We start from the raw sequence: 20,901 nt of genomic DNA, 5'->3' as shown, positions 1-20,901 counted from the left end.
TTCCTAGAAATGTAAATTACACATAGACAACTAAAGTAACTGTAAAAGTCTGATATATCACATCATTAGGGAGATGAACACAAATACATGTTTTAGTCAATACTGCTTCGGTCTATACTGGTCCATATATCAGCTGTCCTAGTTCTTGGTCTAATGAATACCTGCCTGCAGAGGTGCAAAACATCTCCAGTCCCTTCTCCCAGAGACCCAGGAGAATCTTAAAATCTTTCCCCACATGTATTGCAGGGGGCTTACAAATGCACACCACCGCAGCTGCCAAGAAAACCTTGCTTGAGCTGCATGTAGATGCAATCTGCCTTGGTCAATTTTATGGCTAAACCACAGCACCAAAATATTTGGTCCAATGTTATCCTAGATGTTTCTGTGAAGAATTTTTTTTAGATGAGATTAACATTAAATTAGTAGACTTTGAGGAAAGCAGATTACTCTCCATAATGTGGGTGGGTGGGCCTCATTCAATCAGTTGAAGGCCTGAACAGGAAAAAGACTGACCTCCCTCAAGGAGGAGGGGATTCCACCAGAAGACTGCCTTTGAACTCGAACTGCAACATCAGATCTTCCTGGGCCTCCAGCCTGCTGGCTTGCCCTGCAGATTTTAGAATTGTCAGCCTCCACAACGTGTGAGCCAACTCCTTAAAATAAATCTCTCAATAGATAGATAGATGATAGATAGATAGATGATGGATAGACATCCTATTGTTTCTGTTTCTTGAGAATCTTGACTAATACACACTCCAGTGCTCCACTCTCCTGGCTCTCCTCCTCCCTTATTTTACCTCTGCTTTCCTTCACTTGAACACTTTGTACCTTGTAGTTATATCTCTCATCAAATCCCACTGTTTATGTGGGAAGGGATTAACCTACCAGGAAGACCACTCCACACATTTCCCCCAGACCAAGATAAACACACACACACTCTCTCTCTCACACACACACCCCCACTCATCCTTGCGTGCATTGTTTTCTAGCTCCTGTGTTGGTAATAGAACCCGTGGGTTTTCTCCCATTAAGAACAGGGCACAGCAAAGATCAAACCTACTCCTTGCGAACCAACAGAAACGCTGTCAAAATGTTCTCCGTCCCATCCCACCCACTGTGCAGTTATTACCTGATAACTTTTGACTTACACGGTAACCTATTTTCTACATTAGGAAATAGGGAAGTGGTCTTCTGGGCTCTCCTTGACATACAGGAGCGAGAGAACTGGGTCAGAGGATATGCCCTTCTGGCTTCTCCTCTGAAAACTAGCGCTTCAATCAGCTGTCACACGCCCTCTGGAGCACCTGCTCCCACAGCGCTGTGCACCTCCAGTGGCTTCTTGCTCACACTGTGCAGCGTGCTAGACCTCTTCTGCTCCTGCAGGAGCTCACAAGAGCCCAGCTCCTTCACAAAAGCCGTCTTTAAAGAACGCCTAACCAAAGCACCATAATTTCTAAAATATGCATCCCCAGTTTCTGAAAGCCCCTACAGCAATTACACTGCCATTGTGCTCACCAAGCTCAAAGCATCAGAATTTGTATTAAACACCCCAATTAAGGGGAAACATGCATACTTTATACTTACATACACACACACACACACACACATATATATACATGTACATATATATTAATGCAGAGCACATTTCTTAAGCCTCTACCATGTACAAGAAAGTGTCCCCAGCATGGAATATTCTGCATTGTTATCTCTCTGTGTTTCCTTGCATTCTAGCATCCCCTAAAATTAAAGCATGATCTGCTTTTCAGAGGGGCCAAAAGTGATAAGCATGTAAAATAGGAATAAGGATTTATTCAAAGTTTTTCACAGGGCAGAGAAACATGATTTCTTAGCCCATGCTTTAACCCACTGGAAAGGTTATATTCTGCTATTTCACAAATATCGAGTGTCTATATGCCAGACACCAGGCTGAGTGCTTGGGAAATAGAGAAAATGGACATGTTCTCCATCCACCAGTAGCTCCCAGTCTAGGGCAAAGGAAGTCAAAGTTCCATTTTATTTCTCCAACTGAGATCGTGCTGCGGGATAATCTTTCACAGACTCTCAGGACTGGAAACTCCGGTCTGCCAAAGAGGCATTGCCAGCTGCAGAAGGGATTATGCAGGGAGTATGAACAGCGCGAGGCCTCCTGCTCTTTGGCTCTTGTTTTTAAAATATGGCCTCTTTTGGTCCATCTTTGAGATTTTTTTTCATGAGTTGTAGAAGTGTTAGTGAAGGTAAAAGTAAAAAAATCTCAGCTGAGTCATGAAAAGGTGTTAGGAAAAGCTCTTGATTAAAAAGTTCTTCTGCCTAATTGAGCCATTCATTCATGAATGACATAATGGCCTACCATATTTAAATCACTTTGTGGTTGGAGGAGAGGATGGGACAAGAAAGAAATAAGACCTGAACCCTTTTTTCAAGCAGTTTGGTTTCTAGTAGAGGTACTCATTCCTACATCTTTTATGCACTATCTTTGACTCTTCCATTTATTTGCCTTTGTATGAGGACAAAGTGACACACAGTCAGGACAGACAACGATCCAAAGCTCATTAAGAAATGTCTCACTATGAACTGTCTGCTGAGATGCGGGTCCATAGGGAGCAGCTTGTGGCCAAGGTGTGAATGGGCCAGGACCAGAACATTCCGATTGTTCAGCAACTCTCCACGCCAGTGTATCTATGAAATAATTATTTCTAAACTAGACATCTTTCAAGGCCATTTTTCTTTTTTTTCTGTAAGAGATTATAGTTTTTAAATGTAATCATCACAGGCATGTTGTGTAAATGGGGATGTGGAATTCTTTCATAAGTTCATGCAAAATTTTGCCCCCTCCAAGATCCTGCCAGTTTAAAGGCAAGAGTTTGCTTTGTTGAGACAACAGCATTGTGAACTTTTTTCGTGATCCAGAGAATTGGAGATGCACAGGATGGCAAGGGTCTAGTGCCACTTTATGCATCATGGTCATTGCTCAACTGTGGGCTGAGCACTGCTGGCTCTGGGCTCGGGGTTGCCAAGCAAGGCTGCCCTCAACCAGCCACCCTTCTTTCAAACCTCCAAGGAAGAGATTCACAACTTCCCTGGATATTTGTGACACCATCTGGCAACTCTTGTGGATGAAGCCAGCTCTAGGGAGAATATAAGAACATTTCCCTCACCTCCTATCACCACTCTTTCACACAGATGTCCCATTCTTGCCTACCTTTCCTTTCAAAACTGAACCTCCCAAAATCTGTGACTTGAAAAGTCTTTAAGATCTTCCATGCTAGAAATATTTCCATTTGCATAAGGCAAGCTAGAATATCTAAAAGCTTCCACAGGACACAGAAATAAATCTCTAATAGTGGAATATGCAGCACTGGAACAGATATTTTGAAGAAGGGCATGGCATTCTCTCCAGGCCCCTCAAGTCACAACATGTCAATGACTGTGTGCTACACCTGTGCCATCTGTAAGAGATTTTTCTAGGGCAGTCATAATCCAAAATATTCCATCCATCTGTCAGATCATGTGTCAGACCATGTGTCTCAATTTCTACTTCAGAAAATATGGCCCCTGTACTTACGTCAGCCCTGTTTACAATCACTTCTAACCCAAATGTCGCTGGATTGTTGGTTTGGGGTCTTTTGGTGGGTTTTTTTTTTTGCATTATCCTTAGTTGACATGAAGAAAGCTGCTCACCACCAGCTCACAGGCGTCTCATCTACCTCATCTGATACTTGAAAGTTAGAGTTGACTTCCTCCTTCAGCTTTCCTTCTCTAGCTGGAGGACCTCAGTTCCTCTGGGCTTCCACGTTGAGCTAGCGCAGCCTCTGACATTAAGAAGCACTTAATAAATAAATTTCAACAAAAATATTAGAATCTCTTACATAAACAAATTTCACTATGTTCTTCCTTACCTTCCTCTGACCGCTTCACCCCAAGCTGTAGAAGTTCTAACAGACCTTCAGAACTTAATAGAATCTGCAAGGATGAATCGTCCGGAAGATTTCAATGGGAAGAGAAGAAAGGTGAGGAGCCCTCACTTCCACGTGGCATGTATCTGAGCACACCAGCAGAGAGGAGGCTTCCGAACGAGTGACCTTGTTACATGTTGGAGATAGTTACTGTGATCACTACCGCATGACATTTAGAATCATGAAGGCTGATCCCACCTTGAGTAATGATTAGATTAGCATAATCAGTGTGCTTGTAACTTCAATTAATTCCCTCCAAATATTTATTATCTGTCTATACAATGAACTGCACTGCCCTGGAAACAGCGTTCTGGGAGATGTGCAGAGGATGTTGGCTCTGCCACTTCTAAGTCTTGGGTACCCAGTACCTTCTATGAGTGCATCCAGATGCTATAATGGATATGAATGAATGTACCAATGCTACCTGTCCTTGATGACTTCTAGCACTTTTTAAAGACTTTAGCTAAATGAACATATTTAGAGCTGTCAAAAAAATAATTCAACAATGAATTTGTCCATCTATTAATTAAAACATGCCTTTATTAAATACCTACCATGTGCCAAATACTACTTTTCCTGCTAGGGATAAAGTGGTGAACAGGAAAGATGAGCCCATTGCTCTCCTGTAATTCACAACCTAGTACAAGGAGGTACATGTAAACACATAAGCGAAGAAATAAATCACTAAATCATGCAGGAATAAAGGAAAAAAGAGGTTCTGGGAACTCCATCCTTGGCTGCCTTTGAGTTCTTTTTTTCCTCTCTCCTCCCATGATGCTGTCAGATAAGTTGAGGGCTGGAGCACTTCCTTTGCCTTTAGAACCACTAAGGTCCATGGTGGCCTCTGAAGCCAGCTTTGTTCAGGGCTTCATGGTGAAGAGCCCCTTTGCCTTCTTCCTGAGTCTTCTCCTCTTGCCTCAGAGCAGCCAAGCTGGGGAAAGAGGGCAAGGAGGCATGGAGTCCCCTGAGCTCGCAAGCAACCAAGCCGATTACCTGAGGTAGGAGCAGAGAACCATGCTCTTTATCATCCATTGGCCCCTGACTTCTCTGAGAAGTGAAAAAAGTGATGAACCATCTCCTCATAGAAAAAACAGAACAAAACAAAATTCCATATGCTTGCAAGGAGACAATGATTAGGAACTCTGCCTGTCATATGGTTGAGTCGTGATTTGTGTTTATGATCTGACAGGCCCATCTTCAGGGGGTCATGCTCAGGCAACCCCCAACTGTGGAGGGCGCTGACCACTTATTGAGAAGGCCTAATCTGGGCTCCCTCAATCACAGAATCAATATCAAAAACTAAAACCAAAACCTCACCAACCAAAATCACAAAGGAAAAATAGCTTTTTATAATCAATGTCACATCACTCTCATTATCAACAGATGCTTTCTGAAGGTCCACGAGGATCAGCTCTGTGCTGGGCCAGCCACAGAGTAACAAGGACATTTTTTCTGACCTCCAGGAGCTTAGAAAGGAAGTTAGGGAGATAGAATACATTATGTAAAAATGATTAACACTGAAGCTCTAAAATAAAGCAATGCATCCATGGAAGTACAAAAAGAAAATTTGGATGGACATTTCTCACTCTCAGGATGATGAAGGTCTTTCTAAACATGGCACCAAGGACAGAAACCCTCACTAATAATACTTATAGTGACAATTAGTATACTAATGATGACAATAATAAAAATAAGAGAATACCAGTTCTATTCCCCCCTCGGCTGGCACAGCCTTTCCAAGGATAACAAAGGTAGGAACACCATCGAAGCAAAGAGGAGCATAAATGCTCTTAACCCTGAGCCAAGCCCCTGTGCATTTGGGTCACACCTCTCCCTGGTCCTTCCCAAGGTTTCTTATGTAACAATGTCAACTGTGGAAAAGATCTGCAAGAGGAACCATGAATACACAGCACCCCAGAAACGCTCAACCATACTTGCTTGATTTACATATTTATTCAAAACCAAACCCACCTTCCTCTGTCCTCACTTTTGACTTGGCCATTTCCACCTTGGAGTAAGTACCACACGTGGGGCAATCTTGACTACCCTGGGCAGCCTTCGAGCACAGCCAGTTGCCTTGCCCAAGTTGGCCCATATGGCGACCTCTACACATGACCTTTTCATCATAATATGGGGCTTATTTGGGTGTCCAGGATTTTCTTGTATGAAGCCTAGACACTTCTTCCTGGGAGACAATGCTACCTGGTTTTCTTCCAAGTGTGTGCAAACCATATTTTGTTTCTGTGATTAGAACGTTCAAAGTACCAGAGGTTAATTTCCTTTTACAGCTTATAGATGACATTAAACCAATCTCTCTGTTTTCCACCCTCCTTCTATTTTCGGTCCTGGTATTTTGTGCAACTTGTCTTTCCCTAGATGGTTAATTTTGCTTATTTCTAAAATACTTTTTGAATTTGAACTTACAAATATATTTTGTTTGCAATTTTCTTTGTCATATTTACTCTCCAATAGCAACAAAAATAATTGTTAATACTTATTGACTTATGTGCTTATTGCACCAGGCACTATTCTTTCGCTGTATTATCTTATTTAATGTCTATAATGAGGTAGGTGCCACTGTCATCCCCATCTTAAAAGTAAGGGAACTGACACACAAATAAAGTAAATAACCTGCCCAAGATCACAGAGGTAATGAATGGCAGAGACACAACTGAAATTTAGGCCATGTGATTTGAAAACTTGAGTTCTTAAACACTGTACTATACACAAAGGAAAATATTGATAACTAAAATTATATGAATAACTAAAACTTTCCTAATGACCAAAAACAATAATAGCAACACCCTGAATAAAGTTAAAGACAAGCAATAAACAGAGGGGAAAAATGCAATCTATATTTCAAATAATGTGTTAACATATAAAGAGTTCTTAGAAAGGAAAAAGAGCTTGTAACACGTAAAGAGCTTATGCCTACAGGAGGTGGACAAAAATGGTAACGGACAACTGCTGAAAGAATTAAAGGAAAACATACAAATACACATTGGAAAAGATCCTTTTTGTTGTACCTTCTCCCTAGACCATCTCGCCCCTACCCGCGGTCCTAGTAACCAGTCATGTAGCATACAGATGACTCCCAGAGCTTTGTCTCCAGCCTCATGCTCTGTCTAAGCCCCACACCCAGGTCTTCAATTGGCTGCTCAGCATTCCCACCTGCACATCCCAAAGTCACCTCAAACTAAGATGTCCAAACCCTGGATCCCTGTATCTCTTCCAAGCATTGCTAATTCTCTGTAAGGCCTCTACCATCCATCTTGCTACACAAACTGGAAGCCTGAGGCTTATTCTTGACATCATCTCCTCCTCACCTCCTATACTTCATCTATCAGCAAATCCTGATTCTTTTGCCTCTCTCTCCTCAAGTCTGTTCTCTTGCCTCTTCTTCACAGTTACCACACCCTTTGTCCAAACTACTGTCTCTCACCCAAACCTTGTAACAGCTTCCACCTGGCTCTGACATCTACTCAGAGCCTTCCAATCCATTTCCCAAAGTGAGGCCATAGCGACCATTTATAAATGCAAATGCAACTCTAGCATTCTCTCCTGCCCAGGCAAATCTCTTCCCTGCATTCCCTTTGCCTTCAGGGTCAAGCTCCTGGTCCATATGTCTGATCTCACTTACCTTTCCAGTCTCACCTCAGCCACTGCTCACCTTGCTCTCTGTACTCTGGTCACACTGCTCCTCAGTCCCCAAACTGCCCCACTCTGCCCTCCTGACAGCTTTGTTGTGCTGGGAGCACTGCTGGCTGCTCTTCCTCCATGTCTTCTCCTCGGCCTGGCTAATTCAGCTTTTCTGTAACATCTCAAATAAATCATCCTGCTAATTCAGGGGCTGATGGCTAGGACCCTTGCAGGGGAGGGAGCCCACTGGAGCGTCTCGTCCCCTCTCCGAGCCTCATTTTCCTCACCTCTAGAATGGAGCCCCCCCACTCCTCCCTGGTTCCCACTGGAGGGCTGGAGACCCAAGGTCATCTCAGGGACGAGGCAGTGGTCTGGGCCATGCTCTCCTGTGGGTCTTGGAAGGGAGATGAGCCCCGGGCGAGGGAAGGGGGGCTGAAGGGACCCGAGACAGGGAGGCAGGCCTTCCAGTTCAGTTAGTGAAGGGATTTGTCATTTTAATGATGTGATATTTCTTGCCTAGTTCCTGATGCCTTCACTGAGCTTCTTAACTGGGCTGCCCCTCCTCCTTTTTCTCTCATAGCCCCACGTACCTGTCCTTCATGGCAGTGACTGCAGATGTAATTTTTCATTTATTTGACCAGTTACTTCATTAATACCTGGGTCTCTGTTATGTGTTGAATTATGTCTACCAAAAAACATATGTTGAAGTGCTAACCCCCAGTCCCTCAGAATATGAACTTACTTGGCAGTAAGTCCCTTGCAGATGTAATTAGTTAAGATGGGTCATACTGGAATAGGGTGGGACCCTGATCCAAGATGACTAGTTTCTTTACTAAAAATACCACATGAAGACAGAGACACAAGGAGAACACTACATGAAGATGGAAGACTGGAACAATGTGTCTACAAGCCAAGGAACACAACAGGTTGCCAAGAAACCAACAGAAGTCAGAAATAGGCAAGGAAGGCTTCTCTGATAAGTTTCGGAGGGAGCATGGACCTGCCAACACCTTGACTTCAGACTTCCACCCTCCAGAACCAAGACAATAAATTTCTGCTGTTTGAAGCTGCCCAGTCGTGGTGGTTGGTTATGGCAGCCCCAGGAAACTAATACAGCATCCCCTCAGACTCGAAACCCCAGGAAGGTGAGAACTCTTTTTATTTTCTCACTATTGCTGCCCCAGGTCATAGCACAGTGCCTGCATATACCAGCCATTTAATAGATATTTGAAAACAAGTGAAAAAATAAGCTAATAAATAAATTAATGACAAGAACTTAAATGTCACTTATAATCCAAGAAAGTGGAATAAAACAACAAATTCATTGACAAAAATCAAAATGCTGTTAATACCTTAGTTTTCATCAGAATGGGAAATAGGCATAGAGTTCTGAGGAGGGGTGGATAATGGGCGCTTATATGCTGTTGCTGGAAGAAAAAACTGGGAGACCTCTCTGCGGGCTGTAATATACATTTCAAGCCTTTAAAAAGTTTATACACTTTGACCCGGAAATTACACTTCTAGGAGTATATCATAAGGAAAAATGTTACAAGTGCATGAGGTATATGTACAAGAACAGTGGCTGTGGCTGTGTTTATATAAGAATAAAGATTTTAAAAAATAAGAAACAACCCACCAACACTGGGTAGCTTGAGTCAGTTATGGTTCACCTACATTACGGAATATTATGAAGCCATAAAAAAGTAATTAAGATCTATATTTGTTGATATAGGAAAAACAAAGGAGTCTGCTAAACAATTTGCACAGTATAGTCAAATTTTTAACAAATGAATCTGTGTATATTAACATAAAGTTAAATCTTAAAGAATAAATGCAAAAATATTAAGAGTGCCTAGCTGTGGGTAATAAAATGACAAACGATTTTTAATTCATCCTTTATATACTTTTTTCTGTATGGTCCAAGATTTTTCAGTAAGCCTGTATTTTTTTATAATCACAAAAAAATAAAATAAAACTATTTCCACACAGGTAAGTAATAGGACAAAGTACTACGTCTGAAGTGTCAAATGAATAATATAATTCGTGAAGTGCTGGCATCAGCCTCTGTGCTGTCTGGATTCCAGTGTTAAAAATGCTAAAATTGGGCTGGCCCTGTGGCCAAGTGGTTAAGTTAGCACACTCCACTTCAGCAGCCCAGGGTTTCACTGGTTCGGATCCTGGGTGTGGACATGGCACCGCTCATCAGGCCATGCTGAGGTGGCGTCCCACATGCCACAACTAGAAGGACCCACAACTAAAAATATACAACTATGTACCAGGGGGATTTGGGGAGGAAAAGCAGGAGAAAACATGCTAAAATGCTGATGCACTCTCGCAATGCAGGCCTGTTATCCCCATTCGGTCAAAAAGGGTTCATAAGCCAAGAACTGGGCCCAGCGTCTTCCCAGGGCAGGTACAGCAACTCCTCTGGCAAGCTGCAGGGAGAACCAGAAGAGATCATGGCCAGTCCACCTAGAGGCTTTTCCAACTCAGAGAGCTAGGCTAGCAATGGGAAACAAGCCATGAAGAGACCCAACAAAAGCCTATTTCTCAAGTTTTATTGCTAATATTATTGCCAATTTGTCATTATGTACTTTTCAGGCCCCCGGTTCATCTTCTCGCTCACAACAAAAGGTCAGACTATTCTTACTGCTTCACTAATGCAGAATTCAACAAATGGACACTGGTGAATGGTCAGAACCCTGAAAACCCCAGTGGCATCTTATTTACATGTGTATCTTTGTTATCCCAGGCACGTTCTCCCAGTCCTCAAGGGAACTGCAGTGTCACGGCAGCTGACAACGACCAGAGCTCCTGGTTGTGGAGGCTGGACCTTGCCAGGGTTTAGCCTTAGACAGCGGGAGGATCTGGCTCTCCTCATCACGTGTCAGCTGCTTTTCTATTTCCCTGTGCTCCTCATGCTCCTGCTTTCTGCAGTCAAGGAAAATCATTTTCTCCTAATATTCTCTGAGACTGAAAATGACATGATGGTGCACTAAATACTGTCAAAGGGGCATTTTGGCGGTGCCTAAATTAACAGGAATCCAGAGAAACAGCTTCATTTGTGAAAACCTTCTCAAGTGAAGTGGGCCACAAAGGCTGCCTCCCGTGTAGAACAACTTGGAATAAATTATCTGGAACTTGATTTTCCCTTCCAGAGGAAAGGGATGGTCTGTTCTTGATCTTGGCTTTTCATCTCTTATCCGCCACCAAGTGCAGATACAGAAGCAGTGTCTGGCATTTAGGAGCTCAATAGATTTTTGTAGCATTGAATTGAAACTCATTTCTGGAATTTCTTTCTTGCTTTGATGTGAAGTGCACCTTGCACATCAGAGAAAATCAAAAGAAAAATCGAGTTAATGATCCAGAAGAGACATTTGCCCTTTGATAGACGGGCAAGAACCAGTGCTAATTTCTGTCTTGCTCCCTGTTCTTGGTGAGCAAAGCTCCACAACATGTGTCCGCTCCTGTCTTCCCCACACTTACTCTCTGCTCTGTCCTCAAGAGCTGCCAACCTCCTTCTGTTCTCCCAAGACTGAAAGACTTTGATCTCTTGGTCCTCTCTGGGAATCGAGTTATCCTCAACTCTCTCTCCAATTTCCAATTTCATCAAGATCCACTGAGCCATAGTGGGCTGTTGCGTGCATGTGAACGCCGGGCTTGGCCAAGCTGATTGGAACCGGCACACGCCAGTGACACCCACTGGCAATGCTCTGATGGCTTTTCTTATTTTTCATATCAGATTTTCAGAGTAAGCTACTTAAGATTCACCTCCCAATTTATGCCATAAACAGTTTCACTCCTGACACCTTTCCAGAGGATGCTTCTATGCAGTGCCCTTTTAGCAGAAGGCCCTGCAGCCTAAGCAATTTTGGTCACAATAGCAACTGCACTGATTAAATTAAAAGGACACCTGTGAGGTTCTCTTTTTTTTTCTCTTTTGTTTCTTACGAAACGCTCTGATAAATAGGTTAAATTATCTGTGTCTGAAGAAAGTAATACTGTCTCTCACTGGCTTCTTCCTCTATTACGCTGCTTTGACAGAAAACAACCTTTATTCCAAGCAGTGTTCTTCACCCAATTAACAACCTCACAGCATCAAAATTCTTCTCGTAATCAACCAATAACTATTACATCCCCAAAAAGTCACGCCAATTCACTTACTAGCACTGTGTACTTCTACACTTTTCTTGGACCTCATCTAAATCAGTATCAGAGAGCATAAAAGGTTGTTTTCCAAAGCATTGGGTTATTTATTGGGAGTTCCTTCTGGCAACTTCCTGTAGCTTGTCAGAGTGCAGGCCTGAACTCAGCCAATTACCACGGGTGAAGCAGACCAATGCTCCTACGAAAAATTTGATAAGCTTGGTTTCTCCTTTCTATTACCTTTTGGTTAGAAATTCACAGGGCATAAATCAGGCAACATCTCCCAGGGACTCCAGAGCTGTTCCTCTCTCTAAGAGCACAGAGGAAAGAGCAAGAAATGGCCCTCTAATCAAATTCAGACCTCATGAGATTGACAATCGGTGGGTTTTCACATTTGGGTCTGGACTGTTTGCTCAGCTTTGGTGTTAGGCCTGTGGATAACAGCAGCCAATAAAGCGTGAAGGCGTATGTCCCATAGCATTGCTGCTTCTTGTTATCCGGAGGACCCTAGAGAATCACGGAGAATAATGTAATTAGTAGGAATGTGCCATTGTACAGGATGGATAAGAGGAAAGAAGACAAGTTTATTTCTGCATATAAGTAACTTAAGTACAGCTTAATCCAGCGGCCCAGTGGACCATCGAAAACCCTTTCACTCCAAAAGCAGGAGCAGTGGAGTCAAGAATTAGAGCTAATTGAGAGTCAGGAAAACGGAAAAGTTTTGCATGGCTTAACCAGTATATCTGAGTAAACACTGCATCTCTGCCAAAACATTTTCAGCTGTGGCCTCTCAGAAGTTTTTCATTAGCCTCAGTGTACCATGCAAAGAAATACACTTCGATTTTACAGTCAGAGAGTACATCCTTTTGGGGAGGAGAGAGACTTAAAAGAATAAAGAAGAGAGAAAATTGAAATGTGTTATTATTACTAACAACCATAGAGTCATAATAACACCAGCTACTGTGCGCTACAGTCTTACACTCACAGGCTCAGCTTTGTACACGTATTTCACCTGGTCCTCACAGCAAGCATACGAGGGGTGTTCTGCTGCTATGCCCCATCTTATAGATGAGGAAACTAGAGCTGAAAGAGGGAAAATAACTTGCTAGGTCACAGCACTGGTAAGTGGCAGGGCCAGGAACTGACTCCATCAATCACTTCCCCTTATTTTCTTGGTTACATCATCATTCAAAGCAAGTTTTCAGAAATGAATGTCTTTTCATGAAAAATTCCTTTTCAGGTAGGATCATTTGTTGCAATCCTATCAGCAAAAATATTGGCCTGGAAAAATGTGGAGATGAGCCCAATCCATAAGGTTTTTGCTGTCAAGCAACCGTAGGAGAATAAGGCGCCCTTGACCTTCTGCTTGGATCACTGTGACTCAGCATATTTATCCCACAATTCCCCTCTTCTGACACCCTCACCTTCTCTCTAGTTCTGTCTCTCAGAAAAATTACTATTGTAAACTTTGCGTATCATTTTATGTTCAACGTTTAAATGTAGAGGAACGTTTGATAGTGATTGTGTTTTCTTCCCTGAGAGCAGCCTCTTCCTAGATTTCTCTCGATGTTTCTCATATACTCCTTCCCACTCTTCCCCCTTTATTATCTTTTCCACTACACTCTGTTTCTTGCTTTTTCTCTTATTTTTCTCTCCTGAAATCACAGCCCCTGGAGACTACATACGTGATGCATTCATTACATTGATCTTTATTCTACCCACTCTCCTGTCACCAGCCCTGGTTGGTTGTTTCTTTGATTTTAAGATTACATTCTTGGCATGAAATTCATCAGAGTTATGATGTCCAGAAACTGTACATGGTGTAGGGTTATCTTTTCCCCAACTATCTTTCCTATCATCTAGAATTCTTCCTGAGTGCCTCTGTCCCCTCTTTCTCTATTGTTGTTGTTGTTATATTTGCTTTTCTTCTTGTAATTATTATTATTCAAATTTGAAAGAAGGAGGAGAAACAGGGAGGAGGCTTACAAAGAAAAGAGACATGGTAAATATTGGAGAGTTGGGAAGATAGCCTCTTGGGCAGCACGTTATAGTCCTGACTTTTCCCATTCCTCCCCGCCCCATACATAACCCATCTGTCTGGCACCCTACATACTCAGACAGAGCACTAAGTGTGACCCAAGGTGTCCACAAACTGTGCCCATCTTCCTCTATTTTACATGGGATGCTGCCACAGCATGGCTTGATGAGCTGTGAGTAGGGCCCTACCAGGGATCTGAACCTTTGAACCTGAGGCCGCCAAAGCAGAGTGTGTGAAGTTAACAACTACGTCAAGGGGCCGGCCCCAAAACAAGGATTGTTTGAGAATTTTTGACTAAACTGAGTTCTTGGCCTTTGGTAAATACCCACAACGGTACTGAGGGGATCTTCAGGGTGGAAACAGGTGTGGTGAACTCATTCTACAGGCATCAACCACTGATTGCCCCTGACGTCCCTGTAAAAGGGGCATAGAAGACTGGTTCAGGGGGGAGGAAAGGTTTGATCCCTTGTCAGAATTCATTATTTTAGAGCTGGCCAAGGCAATCGTCTAGGGGAGAGATCCGGGAGATGCTTAAGGAGAAGCCCATACCCATAAAAAAGTGAATTGTGCCCCTGAGGTCCTAGGCCTGGATAAATTGCCGCCCTCACAAACACGATTACTTGGCATTAGGTTAAAAGCAATACAGAATACAGAGGACTGAGGGCTATTTTTCTGCCCCATGATCTGTTTGTGACATTCATTCATATCTCAATGTAGAGAATCTGTAATTCTTGAAATTCTCACTCTGAGGAAAGCTAGCCACTATGTAAGAAATCTGACCATACTGAGATCACCTGCTTTAACAAGCCCAAGTTAGCCAGATAGAGAGGCTACATGGAGAGAGAGACACGCCAGGCGAGTCCCAGCTGTTCCAGCTCTCCCAGTGGAGGCGCCAGACACGTAAGTGAAGACGCCATCTTGGACATCCCGAGCCATCAGGTGACTTGGTGTCAGCCTCTATCTGACTGCAGCTGCGTGAGAAACTGAGCCCAGCCGAGCCAAAGAACCATGAGAGAGCGTAATAAATGATGGTTTGAAGCGACTACGTTTTGAGATGGTTTGTTACACAGAAATAGTTAACTAAAACAGCTGCTTTTTATCAGAGTCATTCCTAGACCCAATCTGGACTGAGAAATGCCTGTTTCGAAACCCCAAGGTCTCCTTCAGTCCCATAAGGATTCATAGCATATCAAGTCCCACACTGGGAGCTATGAAAGAGCCCTGTGGAACTCCTCTGTGACAAGCAGCATAAAACGTCCAAAGGGGGCAATTGCAAGATACAGTAAGTTAGCCTCGCCGGTCTGCCCCTTTTTTTCTTTAGCCAGTGCCTAAACCAGTAGCCTGAGAAGGGGTACATATTAAAATACCAAGAAGTCAAAGATTTTCAGAAAAACAAAGCAATAGAGAAAGTTCGTGATACCCAAACTTTTCTCAGTCTGGGGTTTATAACTCCCATTTGCATCTACCATTTAGAATATGTGATTGCTTGTTGAGAGCATCATCCTCAGGAACGGGACGAGGGCTGCGCATCTGACATCTGGTAATTGAAAGCCATTCACCATGTTGTGCCTTCTGCCCTTGTAGAAGGTCAAGCTATGAACCCTCCAGGTGTCTTCTATGAAGATGGTTGAATTCATCTTCTAATCCCACTTTGGGTAGGGGGTCAAAGGAGATCTGTGGGGGGAAAGTAATATAGGAGAGTTTGATTAAAGATACTATTCCTAAACAGTATCTTTGTTGTGTGCTCTACACACAGGACTCAATAAATTTCCAATCAAATTTAATCATAGAAAATAAATTTTTTTCATATAGTAATTATCTCTGTAAAACAACAACAAAAAAAAACCGTGTAGGGGCAGGCCGGTGGCATAGTGGTTAAGTTCACGTGCTCTGCTTTGGTAGCCTGGGGTTTGATGGTTCGGATCCTGGGCACGGACCTAGCACCACTTACCAAGCCATGCTATGGCAGGCGTCCCACATATAAAACTGAGGAAGATGGGCACAGATGTTAGCTCAGGGCCAGTTTTCCTCAGCAAAAAGAGGAGGATTGGTAGCAGATGTTAACTCAGGGCCAATCTTGCTCAAAAAAAAACCCTAAAAAACTGTGTATATCATGAGCTGTGAGAAAGGGAGACTTCCATAAACCAATGTCTTTGTTTGCCTTTGCTCCTGGAAAACAGAGCCAGTGTGATGCCTGGGACCCCTGACGTCTTCTCCTTCCTTTAGATTTTAGCCTGAAGCTTTATACCAGGTTTAATCTATAGATTATCTCAAATATTTTTGGAAAGAGAATAGTGTCCAAACTTAATAAATTCAGTAGGCTCTAGGTACCAACCCACTAGTCAAACTAAACCATCTAAAACATGTTGATGTGTACACCAGTACCAGTGTTCAGTGAGTATTTCTGGGTCCCTGGCTGTTCATGAGTCTTACAGACACCTGCTGAAATCTGGACCCCATGCATCCACAGCAAGGGCTCCCACCTCCATCCTGCCGTGGTCTTTCAAACAAAACATTTGTGTGTGTGTGTGTGTGTGAGAAAAGACTGGCCCTGATCTAACATCTGTTACCAATCTACCCCTTTTGCTTGAGGAAGATTGTCACTGAGCTAACATCTGTGCCCATCTTCCCCTATTTGTGTGTGAGATGCTGCCACAGCATGGCTTGACGAGTGGTGTAGGTCCACACCTGGGATCCAAACCTGTGAATCTGGGCCACCAAAGTGGAGTGTGAATTTACCAATATGTCACCACCAGCTGGCCCCCAAAACATTTTTTTAAAAGGGGAGGGGTATCCCCTACACATTTATAGCTAACAAAGTTCCTCTTTTAAAATGCAAGTACCTCTTTGGGAAATTAGGTCTATGAGGCTTTCACACGTCAGAAACAGTGCCTGTAATCAGACGTTCCCAGATCACTTTACTCTCCGCGGACCTCTTTTACTCCCTACTTCTTGGTAGAGTATGGGAGGAGGAGAGAACAGTAATTGTGCGGCCAGGACAGCTTGCAGAGCATATATGGTTATCCCATCATTGATGTTCAGGAACATCAGGCTTCAGTGTCAGACAGCCCTGGATTTCCATCCTCGCTGTGCTGCCATGCACAAGATCCAGTCTCTCAGGGTCTGCTCTTCTGGAACAATAAAAGTCATGATACTCATTCATCAAGCCTAGACAAATTGGGCATTCAATGAGAGTTTGCAGAAGGAAGGGTTATAATAAAGATTAGATTAATTTTTCAAATTAGCCCCTAGAATCTGGAAAAAGCAGGATTGTCTAGAACAGAAATCATGCAAGTATGGGGGTTTGGGAATTTTCTTAAACCATAAACAGTAATTGAATGTAGGTAAAAGTAAGTAACACATAGGAAGTGTTCAATAAAACATCCATTCTCTATCTTTCCTACCAGAGAGGGCATATACATGCATGTGTGCCACGTAGAACAAAGGCCCCTGAGGACTGGGCGATGGGACAGGAAGGGCAGCAGGTTGGAGGGAGCTGGCAGTCTGTAAAGCCAAAAGTAATATGACCACCATTTTGTAGGCTCAGAGGTCAGAAAAGCCTACTTACAAGTGTTCTGTCTTATTTATAGATGGAGTGCATTCCGATGTAATCGACACTCGTATATTACTACGCATCTAGCGATCGTGCTATTCTTACTGAGCTAAAAAGAAATCAGGGCGCCCTCCAGGGTATAACATCTGCAGCAGAAGCCCATATGTGCTGTTTATTTTTATGAATCGAGCACTCTGTTTATAGTTATTTGCCCTTAATTTGAGCCCTGAACTAGAATTCTTCCTTTTGAAGATATCGAGTTAATTATAAGAGCATATAAACGAGAGACTCAAACACATCCCAGGAATATTACGTATGTTCGTAATTTGTGTCAGAAATAACTCATTTATTTTTTTTAATCTATAGGAAAAAAATGCAAAGGCATCTAAATCAGAAAAAGAGTAAATGTTGGATTAGACTTTGACATTCTTCTTAAACTAGTAGCAAATTGTGACTGCAATTGCGATTCCCCCCCAAAAAATGAATGTATTTATTTAACATAGATTCATCTCAATTGGATAGACATTACAATTACCACAGTGAAAAACTAATGATTTGACGATGTTTTTTAAAAAGATATATATTTTGATGATAGAACAAAAAAGCCACCTATTAATGAATCTTAACTTTTGGTTCAGCTGGTTTTCCACTCCTTAATGATTTCTAGTAAGTTGCAATACATCGATTCTAATTTTTCTGATTTAACACCATTGTTTTAAGCCATCCTACCCCTCCAGTAGAATTCCCTTTAATTAATAACATGTCAGCAAGACCCCGGTGCTCATTATGCTCATTTTGTCCAAGGAGAAATACTGGGTTCCTCAGTTGGAAACTCCGCTTAACTCAAATCACGTTCTAAACATGTTTTCAAATAGCTGTTCCACAACCCCAGTAGATCTCCCCCCAGACATATATCCTGATTTATTCTAGGTCTGAAAATCTAGTCCTGATTACAAGAAGATCTGAGAAAGAATGAATATCTACACTTGTCACCACCACTAAAAAATTAAATTCTAAACCAAAACTAGAGTGAGGAAAATTTTGCCATATAGCCTTGATATCCCCAAAAATAATTTCTCAAAAGTGTGTGGTATAAAAATGTTTATGTGATCTTTTCTAATGTCCACTGTGAGCCCAACATTGGAATCAGACAATGCACTTGGTCAGATATTTCTTACTGAATAGTCTTGATAAAAACTAACAGTTATTTTTTTTAAATCTTAGTGTATTTCCCACCTATGCAACATAAAGTGATTTCTTTACAAGATACTTTACCTGAGGATCAAATTAGATCTAGTATGTAAAAGACTAACCTGCAAACTGGTCTACAGACAAAATTTTTTTGTCATCAATGTTGTCAATTAATTCATATCACTGCAAATCTCAGGGTATGAGATTGAAAAAAGAAATAAAAGTGAAAAAAAAGAGATCTTCTACAGGAAAGTAGACTGCAGAGCAAGAAGCCCCTTGGACCTCAAGATGAGCAAGAAGAGCTCCTCCAGGCATTGGGGCTGGCACAGTCTGGGCATCTGCCAGGGACCCCCCGGCTGCAATGTCGGGGCCCAGCCTTGACACTACACAGCGGCACACCCCACCTGCCTCCCATCAGCCAAGGACTCTGCCATCTGCTTCGCACAGAAGCAACAGGCTTCCCAACAAGACAAGAAATAAACTAAAGTGATAAAGAGCACAGAAGGGTTTTTTGTTTTTGTTTTTGTCTTTGCAGCTTAGGAAAGTCTCTGTCAGGAGGTCAAGACGGATAAAAGCTAATATCAAAAGAAACTAGGAACACTGGGCCATCAATAGTTCAAAAAATAAGAGTGGTGATGCAAAGTCTGATTTAAACTACATCCAATTCCTCAAGGAAGTTTCTTCTTCTTTTTTTATGATTGTTTTCTGTAAAATGTTTTTGACGCATACGCTTAGTATGGCAGAAGATACCTACTTCAGAAAACACGATTATCCTCATGTTCTACTGTAGTATTTATAGTTGGTTCTATTTCAGATTTTGCCTATTTCTCACAAACTATCAGGACTAAAATTAAAATGTGAGATTCTGTTATAAGTTGGATGACTAGGCAGGCTGGAGGCCCAGCATCCCGTAACTGGTTTCATCTACACTTATCAAATCCGCTTCTTCAAAATCTTCTCAGCCCCACTTGGGGTCATTTGGCTTACTCTCACCATTCTACTGAAACAGCTTTATTTGAGGTCACGTGGGACCTCCTAATGTCCAAAAGGTCCTATCCTTCAGCCCCTATATTCTTTGACAGCACCGCTGACCACGCTTCTCTACCGAGACCCTCAATGAACTTCTGTGACGTGAGACCATCCTTACTTTCTTTCTGTTCTTTCCTGTGCTAGTTCCGGTCCTCTTCCTACCTCCCTCGATAGTGATATATATCTGGTTTTATTCTTCCATCTTCAGATCTTCTTCATACCTTCTTCCTCAGAAAACCATCAAGTCACAGGAATGCCAGGATTTAGGGTACCTGAGGTTTCAACCTAGAGTCCAGTTTTGTTTTGTTTTGTTTTACTTTTTATTATTTTATTGAGGTCACTTTGGTTTATAACGTAATGTAAATTGCAGGTGTACATCACTATATTTTGGCTTCTGTATAGACTACACTATATTCACCACCAAAAGTCTAGTCGCCTTCCTCACCATAAACATGTGCCCCTTTATCCCTTTCACCCTCTTTCCACCCCCCTCCCCTCTGGTCACCACTAATCTGTTCTCCTCATCTATGTGTTTGTTTGTTTATCTTTCACATATAAGAGAAATAACATGGTATTTAGAATTCATTTTTTAATCACTATACTGCTTAGGACAGCTCTTCCTTTCAAATGCCTCAAATATCAATTGTACGTTGATAAACATCATATTCAAATTTCTTATATCCAGTCTGTCATGAAATCCTGCCTATTATTACTCATCAATCTTTTTGACTATCCATTTTGCTCCATTCCCACTGACTCTGGCTTAAATCAGGCCATCTTTATAGCTTCTTCATAACTAAAGCAGTATTGTAAGTAGTCCCCCTGACTTCAGCCTTTAGTCCTTCCAATCAATTCATCACACCACTGCCAATGATTTTTTAATTTTTAAAATAAGAATTGTATATATAAGGTTTAAAACATGATGATTTGATATGCAGGTATGTAGGTATAGTGAGACGGTCACTATAGTCAAGCTAATTAACATATCTTCTCTTCACATAGTTACCATTTTTTGTGTGTGATGAGAGCACCTGAAATCTACTATCTTAGCAAATTTCTGGCATTCAATACAGTATTCTTAACTATAGTCATCATTCTGTACATTAAATCTCTAGATTTATTCACCCTACTAACTGCAACTTTGTACCGAATATCTCCCCTTTGCCCTCCCCTCCCAGTCCCGGATAACTACCATTCTACTCTCTGCTTCTTTGTATTTGACTTTTTTTAGATTCCATATATAAGTGAAATCGTGTAATTTTTTCTTTCTGTGTCTGGCTTGTTTCAGTTGGCATATGTCTTCCAGGTTTGAAAAAATTGCTAACTTGACCCCATTGCCTCCAAATTTAAAT

The sequence above is a fragment of the Equus quagga genome, chromosome 11, assembly GCF_021613505.1.
Source record: "Equus quagga isolate Etosha38 chromosome 11, UCLA_HA_Equagga_1.0, whole genome shotgun sequence".
Lineage (NCBI taxonomy): Eukaryota > Metazoa > Chordata > Mammalia > Perissodactyla > Equidae > Equus > Equus quagga.
The sequence above is the reverse complement of the archived record's forward strand: the minus strand, read 5'-3'. Positions refer to the sequence as shown.